The sequence below is a fragment of the Populus alba genome, chromosome 9, assembly GCF_005239225.2.
Source record: "Populus alba chromosome 9, ASM523922v2, whole genome shotgun sequence".
NCBI lineage: Eukaryota > Viridiplantae > Streptophyta > Magnoliopsida > Malpighiales > Salicaceae > Populus > Populus alba.
Genome location: NC_133292.1, coordinates 4,433,902 through 4,446,250, shown reverse-complemented (window position 1 = coordinate 4,446,250; position 12,349 = coordinate 4,433,902).

Here is a 12,349-nt window from a genome sequence, read left to right as displayed (position 1 = left end):
TCTTCAAGATTAAAGAGGCATTGAGTAGACTGATTCAAGATATTTAGGCCAGGAGAAGTGTTAAGACTTCAACAAATGATAAACATACTTTAATTAATGTAATCAATGAAAGATATGATAATGGGACTTAAAAGAAGGAGGCAGCAAACACTATATTTTCTTGAGCTGTAGAGTATTTATAGAGCCAAACACAAGGCTAATGACTTTTTTTAAAGGCATTTTTTGTTGCATGCTTGCATTGAATTCTAGGCTTTGTTATTTTAATTATTGTTGCTACCCAATTTTTGACCCATGTTTTTGATATATTTTCAAAAAAATCCAAAAATAGAGAAAAACAATGAAAATCCAAAAAATATGTTTTTTTTATATATTTTCATCATTTTAGCATTTTCAACGTCGTCTAAAAAAAGAATTTAAATTGTTAAAAGATTTTCAAACGTGTTTGACTTTTCACGCGTCATTTTTAAATCATTGATTTTCCGCATTTGAGTCGACGTTGATATTGCTCGTTTCAAAAAATACAAAAAAATAAGAAAAATCAAAATTTACAAAAAGAAAGAAGTTGAGGGACCAAGTTGAAAAACCTAGCAACATTTTTGCCTATAAATACTGGTCTTTAACTCAAACAAAAGTGGGGGGGCAATTTTGACAACTTCAGAAAAAATACAAAACCTAACCCTAAACCCTTTTTTTTCAAGACAAGCCACCCCCCCGGTTTGGATGATTCTCCAATCCCCCAGCCGTTCCTTTCCCTTCTCAATAGCAGCGCCTCCCAACTCTGTTCCCAATTCCCAGCCAACGAAAGCCAAAAAGAAAGCCATAGCCGATCCCCCATCACCAGATTTTTTTTCTTCTTCTCAGCCACTTCACAGCCCCCCTCCCCCCATCGGACTTTTGATTTTTTTGCTTCCCCTTGGTTCTGATTTTTTCAGACCACGCAGCCATCCCATTTCTTCTTCTCCTCCCCACATCTCCCAACGCCAGCTCTCCTCTCACCGGTCACCAGAACTCATCTTCAGCAACCAGATCGGCCTCCAGCAGCGCCGTCTGCACCCGAAGCAGAGGAGAAGAGGAAACCCAGCGCCCACCGCGGCGCAACCAGCAGCTCCAGCACCACCGAGGCCACCGCCAGTAACCCACCAAGCAGCAGCAAGGCCAGCCACCGCTGTTCCTTTTCCCCAGCAGCGTCGTTCCCCCTTTGCAACCGCCGTCCTCCAACCGCAGCAGCTCCTCCCCACGGACCCGATCTACTCACAACCGAGGAAACATCTCCACCGCAGCTGCTCCCCGTGCCCAGGAAACACTTCTTTCTCTTCCACACCGAAGTCTTCAAGCACTGGCAGATCCGCCAGCTGAAGAAGAAAGAAGATCGGGACAGACGCCACAAAGGAGAAAGATAACCGGAAATAATAGATCTAAGAAACAAAACCAAGTAAAATCAACTGGCTTGTGTTGTTTTCTCCTTTTGCAGGTGACGAGGGTCATCACCACCGGTAGAAAAGTGAAGAGGGGAAGGGGTCGATCCAGCTCCCCCATGTTTCTGGTTTCTTCCCGCGGCGGCGCGTGAACCCACGCGCCGCCAGTGACGGTGGCGCGTGGGAAGACGCGCCACCACTGTCCCTACTGTTCCTGAAGGGTTTCCCAGCACTGTTATGGATTGTTTAGGGACTGTTTGGTAATTTTAATGTGTTTTAGGCTCCGTTTGTTTGCAGGAAAGTGAATTCCTTTTGGAAAGTGAATTCCGGGAAAGTATTTTCCAATGTTTGGTAGTGTTATGAAAAATGAACTGGAAAACACTTTCCAGTGTTTGTTTGTGTTATGGAAAATGAATTGGAAAATAATTTATTAATGAATTAATTTTTTTTTCAAGTTTATCTAATATATATATATAATATTTAATATAAATATTTAATCACTTACAATAAAAAAAATAAAATCTAAAAAGTATAATGATGAATTTTTTATTATATCATGTATTCATACATAACTTATTTTATAAAATATAACTATATATGTCATATCATATTATAGAGAAATAAGCTTGTGAAATATTTTTTAAGTAAAATTTATTAATATATATATTTTTTAATTTTAAAAGCTTAAAATAAGTTTTTTTTTTCATATGAACAAAGCCAAATTAGTTTATGTTAAAGAGTTATATATTTGGGTTTTTTTGTTGGTATGAAAAAAAAACTTTTAATCTTTAAGATGCACTAAACTATAATAATTATTTTGCACTAAACTATACACGTACAAGATGCACTAAACTATAATAATTATTTGTATGGGATCTTTTAATCTTTTATAATATCACTCGTTTTCTCCCTCTCTGTTCCTCGTCTTTTTTTTGTTCCTCCTCCTGTTCTTCGTGAATTGTTCTGGGTTTTTTCTTGCTGGTTCTCAGCACCCTTGTATGTGTTTCCAGCGTCTTCGTTTTCTTGCTTCTGGGTTTCTCTCCTCTTGGTCCTTGGTTCTGCTCCTTTTTTTTCCAGTTTTTTCTTGCTCAGTTTTTCCCTAGTTTTTCTTTTTTTTCTTCCCCCTGCGCTCTCTCATCTTCTTTGGTTTATAACCAGAGAATGCCAAGCATCCCTGCAATTGAAACGGCTTCGGACACAGAGAGAATGCCAAGCAGATCTTCTTTGCTTTTCAACTATTTTCGGGCACAGAGAGAAGAAGATGCGTTTTATCAATAAAGGAAAGTGTTTTCCTTTTGATAAGAAAAGGAAAACACTTTCCTGCGGGTAAAAGTAATTTTCTTGTTGACCGGAAAGTTAAGGAATTAACTTTCCTTTGACTAACTTTCCGGATGGTTGCCAAACACTGGAAAATGAGGAAACTGAATTCCTGGAATTCAGTTTCCTTGAAACAAACAAGGCATAAATGTAATTTGTTAGTTTTGATTTTTTGTAATTGATATCTTGTAAATATGGATGTAAAAGAAAAGAAAAGAAAAAAAAGAAACAAAAATAGTGGAAGTGTATGTTTGGGTGTTTGTATTTTGTTTCATTTATTTATATATATTTTTTAATGATAAAATTGCAAATATATTAAAGAAGAATTTAATATTTTGATCGGATCTCGGTTAAGAATTATTAACTTATACGTAAGTGATATTTCTAATTTCCGATGAAAAGACAATTATTAAAACTTCTTTAACACATCAAATTCGCGAAGCAGCTTACCTCAGGTAGGGTGTGTTAGGGGTGCTAATACCTTCCCTAACCACAACCAGTCCCGTACCCGCGAATCTCTGACAAGACCAGTACACTCGGTTTCCTAGTAGCCCGAAATCAATTACTAGGTGGCGACTCCAACGAACCAAATTCAAGCAAACAACAAACAAACGAGAAAGATCGCCAGCCGATGCCGCGCGCTGATATTTATTTTTTGGGGTGCGACAGAATGGCGACTCCACTGGGGAAGGTACTGTTTCTAACATTATTGGACTAAGCTTTGTGTATTTGATGTGTTTAAGTTTTTGCATTTTTTATCTTTTTGTTAATATTTATTTCCATGTATTTTATAGAATTGTCTCATGCATCACCTGTATTTATTTTTAAAAGCACACACAAGCTTCTAGGTTAGGTGGGGAACTAGCGATCTGCCCTAAGACTATTGGTCAGGGTTCAGATGCGTGAAACACCCAACTCATATCTGAGTGCCTGCTTGGTAATGGTGGGTATACGTGCCTTAGCTATTCCTTGCAACGCCCCCACACTGTCTTTACGAAGAACGTCACTGGGCAGATATGAGACCCTTTTGAGACCAGATAGAAAACCTACCCATGTTCACATAATGAATAGAACCTGTCCTTAGGTTGTATGTGCCATCGTTTTTTGCATAAGGGCAAACCCTTCTTGAAGCATCTTGACCTCAGGACTTGTGGGTGACACGTTGGCCGTTGCTCCGAAAATTTTCATTGTAGAGTTTGGGCAAAAATCATGATTCTTGTCCATCATACAAGAGTTACGACCATATTGTCACCTCTCGAAGGGTGCGTTCATCATATAGATTACATGTTCATACATTTATCATGCATGAACCGGGTCGAAACGTAGGTCCCCTGTACAAGTTGTGCTGCACGAGATTGAAGAAAGATAATGAAAGTGAACAAAGGAGTCAGATATAGGTTCAAGTATCAGATTAAGGTTGAGAGCATCAAGGGTGAAGTAGCGGGACTCAGATCTGCTCGAACAAGTGTTGAGCATCAAATGGAAAGAGAGTGTCTGCATAGTTTTCTGTGGGAACACTGCTTGTTCCTATCCCATTGAAGTTGTATCTCTCCTTTTCCGTCATGAACAATATCAACAATGCCTTCAATCATCAACTAATGACAATTCTGATTCCTGTCCAGTTGCACTGTTAAGTGTTCATCGCATCCACCTCATCTAATATAATCAAACGACCACTAGCCTCATGTTCATGGTGCATTAGTCTGCTTGGAAGCTGCCCTGATTATGAGCTCAATTTCATTTCAGCAGCACAAGATGCTGGTTTGAAAAACCATGATTAAACACTGAACTTCAATGTGGCAGAGCTCCCTCTATAAAAATCCATTTATGGCTTTGCAAATTGGGAATGCAAGAGGGAATTTATAAGTTGTATATGCTACAAATATTTCTCTCATCAGTTTCAGCACGGAGACATCTTAGTACATTGAAGATCCAGACCTGGTCTGAAAAATACGAGCAGACTTCAAACTTCAACGTAGCAGAGCTCTTTCGGCAGGAATCTATTTGTAGATCCACAAATGGGAAATCCAAGAAGGAATACAGTAGTTTCAGATCAGCTATGATTTTCCTCCAACAGTGTCAGTATTAAAATGCAAGAGTAGAGAGAAGAGACATGCCTAGACTGAAAAACATGAAGAAGACTGAAACTTCAACAGAGCAGGACTTCCTCTATAGGTATTTGTTTGCTGCACTGTCAGTGAGAAATTGAAGAGGGGACAAAGGAGTTTTAGATTCACCAGGTGCTCTTCCAATAGAGACAATGCGTGATTCCACACGTCGGTAGCGGCGATACTACGAGTTTCTAGGTGCTGCCAAGATTACCAAGCTATTGGAAAGTTTTCTAACAATCCTCAACCAACCACAACAACATTGAAATGATGTTGTGAGGATTTGCCGAAGAATTGAACAAGCTATGAAGAGAGGAAAGATTGAAGGATCTGCCATGGATTCCAGAACAATGATGAGAGGTGCATCAGAAGATGACTCTCGATTGAGAAACCTCAGTTACTTTGCCTAGTCAAGTCTCGTTCAAGCATCAATTGCTTAAATTTCTTTGCCAAGATTGACATTCCTCTGCCACTTATGTTTGTCGGCCAACACCTGCCAGATTCTAGAATTTTTGCTTGACTCCGACAAATCCTATGCAACCACCATTTTTTGGGTGGTTTAATCCAGATAAGAGATGTGATGTCATGATGGGGTCCTCAACCATTTCAAGTAAACAGTTGCAAGACTTGCAAGAATTGAGTCTGAAAGTTGGTGAGCAAGAGACAAGTGGAGTCGGTGAAGGAGGGTGTCATTGGCTATATTGTTCCCCAAACATCTTCAGAATGACATGTGATCGAAACTGCTTGGCAAAACACAGATATTGACAAAAAAAAAGCTGATTCGAGAATGGTGATGAACAATCAATCATATTGTTATGGAATTCTGCATTTTGTTTTGGGATCACATCTCATCCTTCAACGAAACATGCCTTGCTTTTGACTTTTTGTTGTTTTGAAATCAACAGATGTTTAGCATTTTATTCTGACAAAATATTTTGATCAAACTCCAACATGCGATAAAGGTTAATCAATCCGGAAGATTAAAAGTGTTTTGATTACAGAAATGACTCTATGCTTGAAAATGACATGAGGTGACCAAACAATTTTGAACTCATACCTTTTGAAACTGAACCACACATCATTTAGCTAAGTTTTATCAGTATGCATAATGACATGTAGTGGTTTCGGTAGCCATGGACTCGGGAATCATTGACTCTTACAAGTCCAAATCTTTACACTGGATGGGGTCAAAATTTATCGGTCCTAACCGACCTTGCTTGAAATGAGAAAAGGCTATCTTTGATATCCCTTCACCTTCTAAAAATTATATCCCTTGTAGTCCCATTTTGAGCTGAATAGAATATTCTTTTCATGAAAACCCTGACTAGGATCACACCCCATACTGGGGGCAGATGAGAGATATGTTGGAGACATTGATATAATTAATGGATAAAGGGGAAGGCTTAGAACAAAGGTCCAATGATTGAGAGAAAGCTAAAAGAAAACACATAGACATGGGGGCATATCAGAAAATTTTGAGGAAGGCTATGAAAAAAAAAGAGAATGCAAAAAAAAAAGAAGAAGTTGAAATTGCCCTCACTTAAATACAAGTCAAAGATAAAGGAAGGAGAACGCCTATCAAGTCTATGAAGAGCAAAAGAAATTTCAATCAAGGAAATGCACAACAAAAGTCAATACCAGAAAAGACTAAGCTATAAACGTGACTTTTGGTATCCATTATAAAGCCTATGATGTTATCAGATGATTAAGGTTGGTTATTCATCAAGGAAAGGTGGATTTGCATTATAACTTATGTTAAGAAAAGTCTGAACTTTGAGGTTAACAAGGTTATATGTCGTTTCCTCTACAAAGACAACAATAGAAAAGAGTTGATGAATAGTTGATGTTGATCCTAGGTCTTTGAAACCCTCAAACACCTTTTGAGCCTTTGAAATTCCTTTCTTTCATAGCCATGAACCATAGCCTGCATTACGTGCTTTTAAAAGCCCTTTTTAATCAAGCAAGAAATTTGAACCGATAAATGGCGCTCTCAAAACTTGAAGAGTTTTTCTATAAGGGTCGTGACTTCATGAATTAAGCTACTAGTTATTATGCATGCTGATAAAATAAATGCTAAGAAAAGAAACAACCTTTCTTGATAAAGCCTGAGCATCTTGTTTTTGAAATTCATAAAAATGTCACCTCATCACAGACCATCAAAAAGATATACCCAAAATCAAAGTTTAAAGTGGACACAAAGAACCATGAAAAAGTCATTTTAAATCTTACAACGGGTCGATTTCCGTTTTCAAAATTCAAGACAATCAAAGGACTACATTGAATGACGTGTGTTGGGTCTTTGACCAAAGAAGCTTGAATTTCAAAAATACTTTGTAAAAAAAACTGATATATCTCTGATTTCATTTCAACAATAAGACTTGAATAGACATGACCTTTGAAGTATGAGATTTGATTCCAGAACAAGAAGGATTTTCAAACAAGAACATCAATTGAGTTTGCAAAATCCTTGGAAAAATGACATCAACATTTCTCGACACTCCTTGAAACGTTGACCACTTAGGGGCAATACAGTGGACCCTTGGAAGAAAAGCAAACAACATTCTAATCAGCTGGGGGCAAAGAAAGAATCAGATGATGAGTCATCAAAGTCCTGGAAAGTTATGATTAGCATCTGACAATGACAAAGGAAAACCTTCTTGAGTATAAACCGATGAACGAGCACATTCAGATCATACTGGGGGCAATGTCGTTCCAAAATAGCCCATGCTCTAGGGAACCCTGTCAGCAATGGAGAAACAAAGATGTACCTGAAGGACACTTTCTTATCATCATCTTTTGAAACATGGCTAGCAATCGATGAGGATACATGAATGAAAGCAATTGAATGGCGAAAAAATGCATACCACCAAGACTGACTCTGGAACAATGCTGCACTTAAAGGACAATCTCATATTATCATTCTTTGAAACATGGTTGTTGACAGATGTTATCACACAACTACATTGAATGAATGTCAAGAAGGCACCCACCTCGAAGACTGACTGTGGGATAATTTGTTTTGAAGCCATATGAGCGCTTCACCGCATGAGTATGGGTGATAAAAGCAGCATCATTGATGAGGCCGAGGCATTTCTTTTCATAATCTGATTAGAAGAGTTGAAAGGAGTCTATGAGAAGAGCACTGAGCATACAACCATGAGCCTTTTTACTGCAAGTTATGAGATGCATGTCTGGACGACTGGATGATTTCCAAGAAGGCTGATGATAACATGTACTTGAAGAGTACTGTTTCAACTAGAGTCAAGTTCATGACTGATTAACAATCTTGATTGGGTATTGGCATGATGCACACAATCAATCAGAGGATAATTCTCAGAAGAAGCCAGGAGAGAAAATCCTTCATGATGAATCAAGCAGTACCACACTTGGGGGCATTGTTAAGCTTGATGAGAGATGCGAGCAGTAATTGTCGAAGACAGCCCGGGATGGGCATTGCATTTACAGCTGAGTGGATGGGCAGTACATGAATGAGTCAATGCCTCGGAAGAACAAAGAAAGCTTTGGATATAAACAAGGGCACCCTATGATGATGGAGCATCAAGGAGGGGGGGACCTATATTTCAAATCAGGTAAGGATGCATGCATATCATCTAACCTAAAAAAAAAAAAATAAAAAAAATTGCACATATTTTTGAATTGTTACAGGAAAATCCTTAAGGAGGTCCAGCAAGATGGTGGAAAAAGAAAGAAGCATGGTGGTGATGATAATAAAGAATCGGTTTTGATCATGGAATAAAAGGACGATGGGATGAACCCTACCATTAGGAAAATCCCAAAGAAATGAAAAGATCAACCTTGCAATCGGGAAGCCTCGAGTTTTCAACCCTTGCAGTCAGGAAACACCGAGTTTTCAAATCCTATGATCGGGACTTATCAGGAAGCACCAAGTTTTCCAGCCCTTCTTCTGTCATCCCCTCAGGACTTCGCCAGGTAAGTCCTATTTTTCACACTTGTCATATCACATTTTTTCCATCTGGGTAGGTCGCCCATCACAACGAGACCGTTCATCATATTTTTTCCATCTGGGTTGGTCACCCATTACAATGAGACCACATTTCATATTTTTTCCTTTTTTTTGGGTAGGTCACCCATTACAATGAGACCGCACTTCATATTCTTTCTATCTGGGTAGGTCACCCATTACAATGAGACCACACTTCATATTTTTTCTATTTTTTGGGTAGGTCACCCATTACAATGAGACCACACTTCATATTTTTTCTATTTTTTGGGTAGGTCACCCATTACAATGAGACCGCACATCACATTCTTTCTATTTGGGTAGGTCGCCCATCGCAATGAGACCACCTTTTCATATTCTTTCCACATGGATAGGTCACCCATTACAGTGACCACACTTATTCACATTTTTTTCATGTTGGGTCGGTCACCCATACAATGAGACCAGCATTTTTCTAGGGTTCGTCACCCGTACAATGAGACCAACATAGGGTTCGTCACCCGTACAATGAGACCAGCTTTTTTTCTAGGGTTCGTCACCCGTACAATGAGACCAGCATTAGGGTTCGTCACCCGTACAATGAGACCAGCGCTAGGGTTCGTCACCCGTACAATGAGACCAGCAGCACCAGGGTTCGTCACCCGTACAATGAGACCAGCTTTTTTTCTAAGGTTAGTCACCCGTACAATGAGACCAGAATGAGATCGCTAGATGGGATCTCATGTAGCTTTGGTTAAAGGGAATCGCCAGATGGGATTTCAGGTTAACCGAGTTACACAGTTTAGTTCCAGTTGAATGAGGTCGCCAGATGGGATCTCATGTAGCTTTGGTTAAAGGGAATCGCCAGATGGGATTTCAGGTTAACCGGGTTACGCAATATTTTCGTTCCAGTTGAATGAGGTCGCCAGATGGGATCTCAGGTAAACCCAATGTGTGGGCAGGTCGCCCGTGAAAATAGACTATTGGGAGAGTGTGGGTCGGTCGCCCGTGAAAATAGACTTGAGTGAATACGTGTGGGTCGGTCGCCCGTGAAAATAGACTTGAGTGAGTACGTGTGGGTCGGTCGCCCGTGAAAATAGACTTGAGTGAGTATGTGTGGGCAGGTCGCCCGTGAAAACATATCAGTGTGAGTGTGTGGGCAGGTCGCCCAAGATAATGAAATCATTTTCCTTTTGTTTTCTTTACAAAGCTTACTATGCAAAATTTTGAGGAGTTTTGCTTCGTAAGCATTGTAAAGAGGGGGCATCTGTTGCTACCCAATTTTTGACCCATGTTTTTGATATATTTTCAAAAAATCCAAAAATAGAGAAAAACAATGAAAATCCAAAAAATATGTTTTTTTTATATATTTTCATCATTTTAGCATTTTCAACATCGTCTAAAAAAAGAATTTAAATTGTTAAAAGATTTTCAAACGTGTTTGACTTTTCACGCGTCATTTTTAAATCATTGATTTTCCGCATTTGAGTCGACGTTGATATTGCTCGTTTCAAAAAATACAAAAAAATAAGAAAAATCAAAATTTACAAAAAGAAAGAAGTTGAGGGACCAAGTTGAAAAACCTAGCAACATTTTTGCCTATAAATACTGGTCTTTAACTCAAACAAAAGTGGGGGGGGCAATTTTGACAACTTCAGAAAAAATACAAAACCTAACCCTAAACCCTTTTTTTCAAGACAAGCCACCCCCCCCGGTTTGGATGATTCTCCAATCCCCAGCCGTTCCTTTCCCTTCTCAATAGCAGCGCCTCCCAACTCTGTTCCCAATTCCCAGCCAACGAAAGCCAAAAAGAAAGCCATAGCCGATCCCCCATCACCAGATTTTTTTTCTTCTTCTCAGCCACTTCACAGCCCCCCTCCCCCCATCGGACTTTTGATTTTTTTTCTTCCCCTTGGTTCTGATTTTTTCAGACCACGCAGCCATCCCATTTCTTCTTCTCCTCCCCACATCTCCCAACGCCAGCTCTCCTCTCACCGGTCACCAGAACTCATCTTCAGCAACCAGATCGGCCTCCAGCAGCGCCGTCTGCACCCGAAGCAGAGGAGAAGAGGAAACCCAGCACCCACCGCGGCGCAACCAGCAGCTCCAGCACCACCGAGGCCACCGCCAGTAACCCACCAAGCAGCAGCAAGGCCAGCCACCGCTGTTCCTTTTCCCCAGCAGCGTCGTTCCCCCTTTGCAACCGCCGTCCTCCAACCGCAGCAGCTCCTCCCCACGGACCCGATCTGCTCACAACCGAGGAAACATCTCCACCGCAGCTGCTCCCCGTGCCCAGGAAACACTTCTTTCTCTTCCACACCGAAGTCTTCAAGCACTGGCAGATCCGCCAGCTGAAGAAGAAAGAAGATCGGGACAGACGCCACAAAGGAGAAAGATAACCGGAAATAATAGATCTAAGAAACAAAACCAAGTAAAATCAACTGGCTTGTGTTGTTTTCTCCTTTTGCAGGTGACGAGGGTCATCACCACCGGTAGAAAAGTGAAGAGGGGAAGGGGTCGATCCAGCTCCCCCATGTTTCTGGTTTCTTCCTGCGGCGGCGCGTGAACCCACGCGCCGCCAATGACGGTGGCGCGTGGGAAGACGCGCCACCACTGTCCCTACTGTTCCTGAAGGGTTTCCCAGCACTGTTATGGATTGTTTAGGGACTGTTTGGTAATTTTAATGTGTTTTAATGTAATTTGTTAGTTTTGATTTTTTGTAATTGATATCTTGTAAATATGGATGTAAAAGAAAAGAAAAGAAAAAAAAGAAACAAAAATAGTGGAAGTGTATGTTTGGGTGTTTGTATTTTGTTTCATTTATTTATATATATTTTTTAATGATAAAATTGCAAATATATTAAAGAAGAATTTAATATTTTGATCGGATCTCGGTTAAGAATTATTAACTTATACGTAAGTGATATTTCTAATTTCCGATGAAAAGACAATTATTAAAACTTCTTTAACACATCAAATTCGCGAAGCAGCTTACCTCAGGTAGGGTGTGTTAGGGGTGCTAATACCTTCCCTAACCACAACCAGTCCCGTACCCGCGAATCTCTGACAAGACCAGTACACTCGGTTTCCTAGTAGCCCGAAATCAATTACTAGGTGGCGACTCCAACGAACCAAATTCAAGCAAACAACAAACAAACGAGAAAGATCGCCAGCCGATGCCGCGCGCTGATATTTATTTTTTGGGGTGCGACAATTATTATAAAACATAATTTATTGTATGTGATCTTATGTTCAAACCATTAAGTTTTAGGTCTTCAACACTATAAATACCATTTTAAAAAGGAGTGTAAGGTGTTTTTTTTAAAAAAAAAACTTTCATAAATGAAATATATGTAGTCGAGAATATTCTCTTACTTTGGTTCTCTAACGAATTGAATTGACTTATTAAAGAACAACTATCTTTATGGCATCATCTTATTCTTTACATTCATGAATTGTTATTTGTTGAGTGCGGGTTTTAGATTCCAATAGTGTTGGCGTTTAGGCTCAGGGTAATCTCTGAGTCACACTTCCACACCTAATTTATT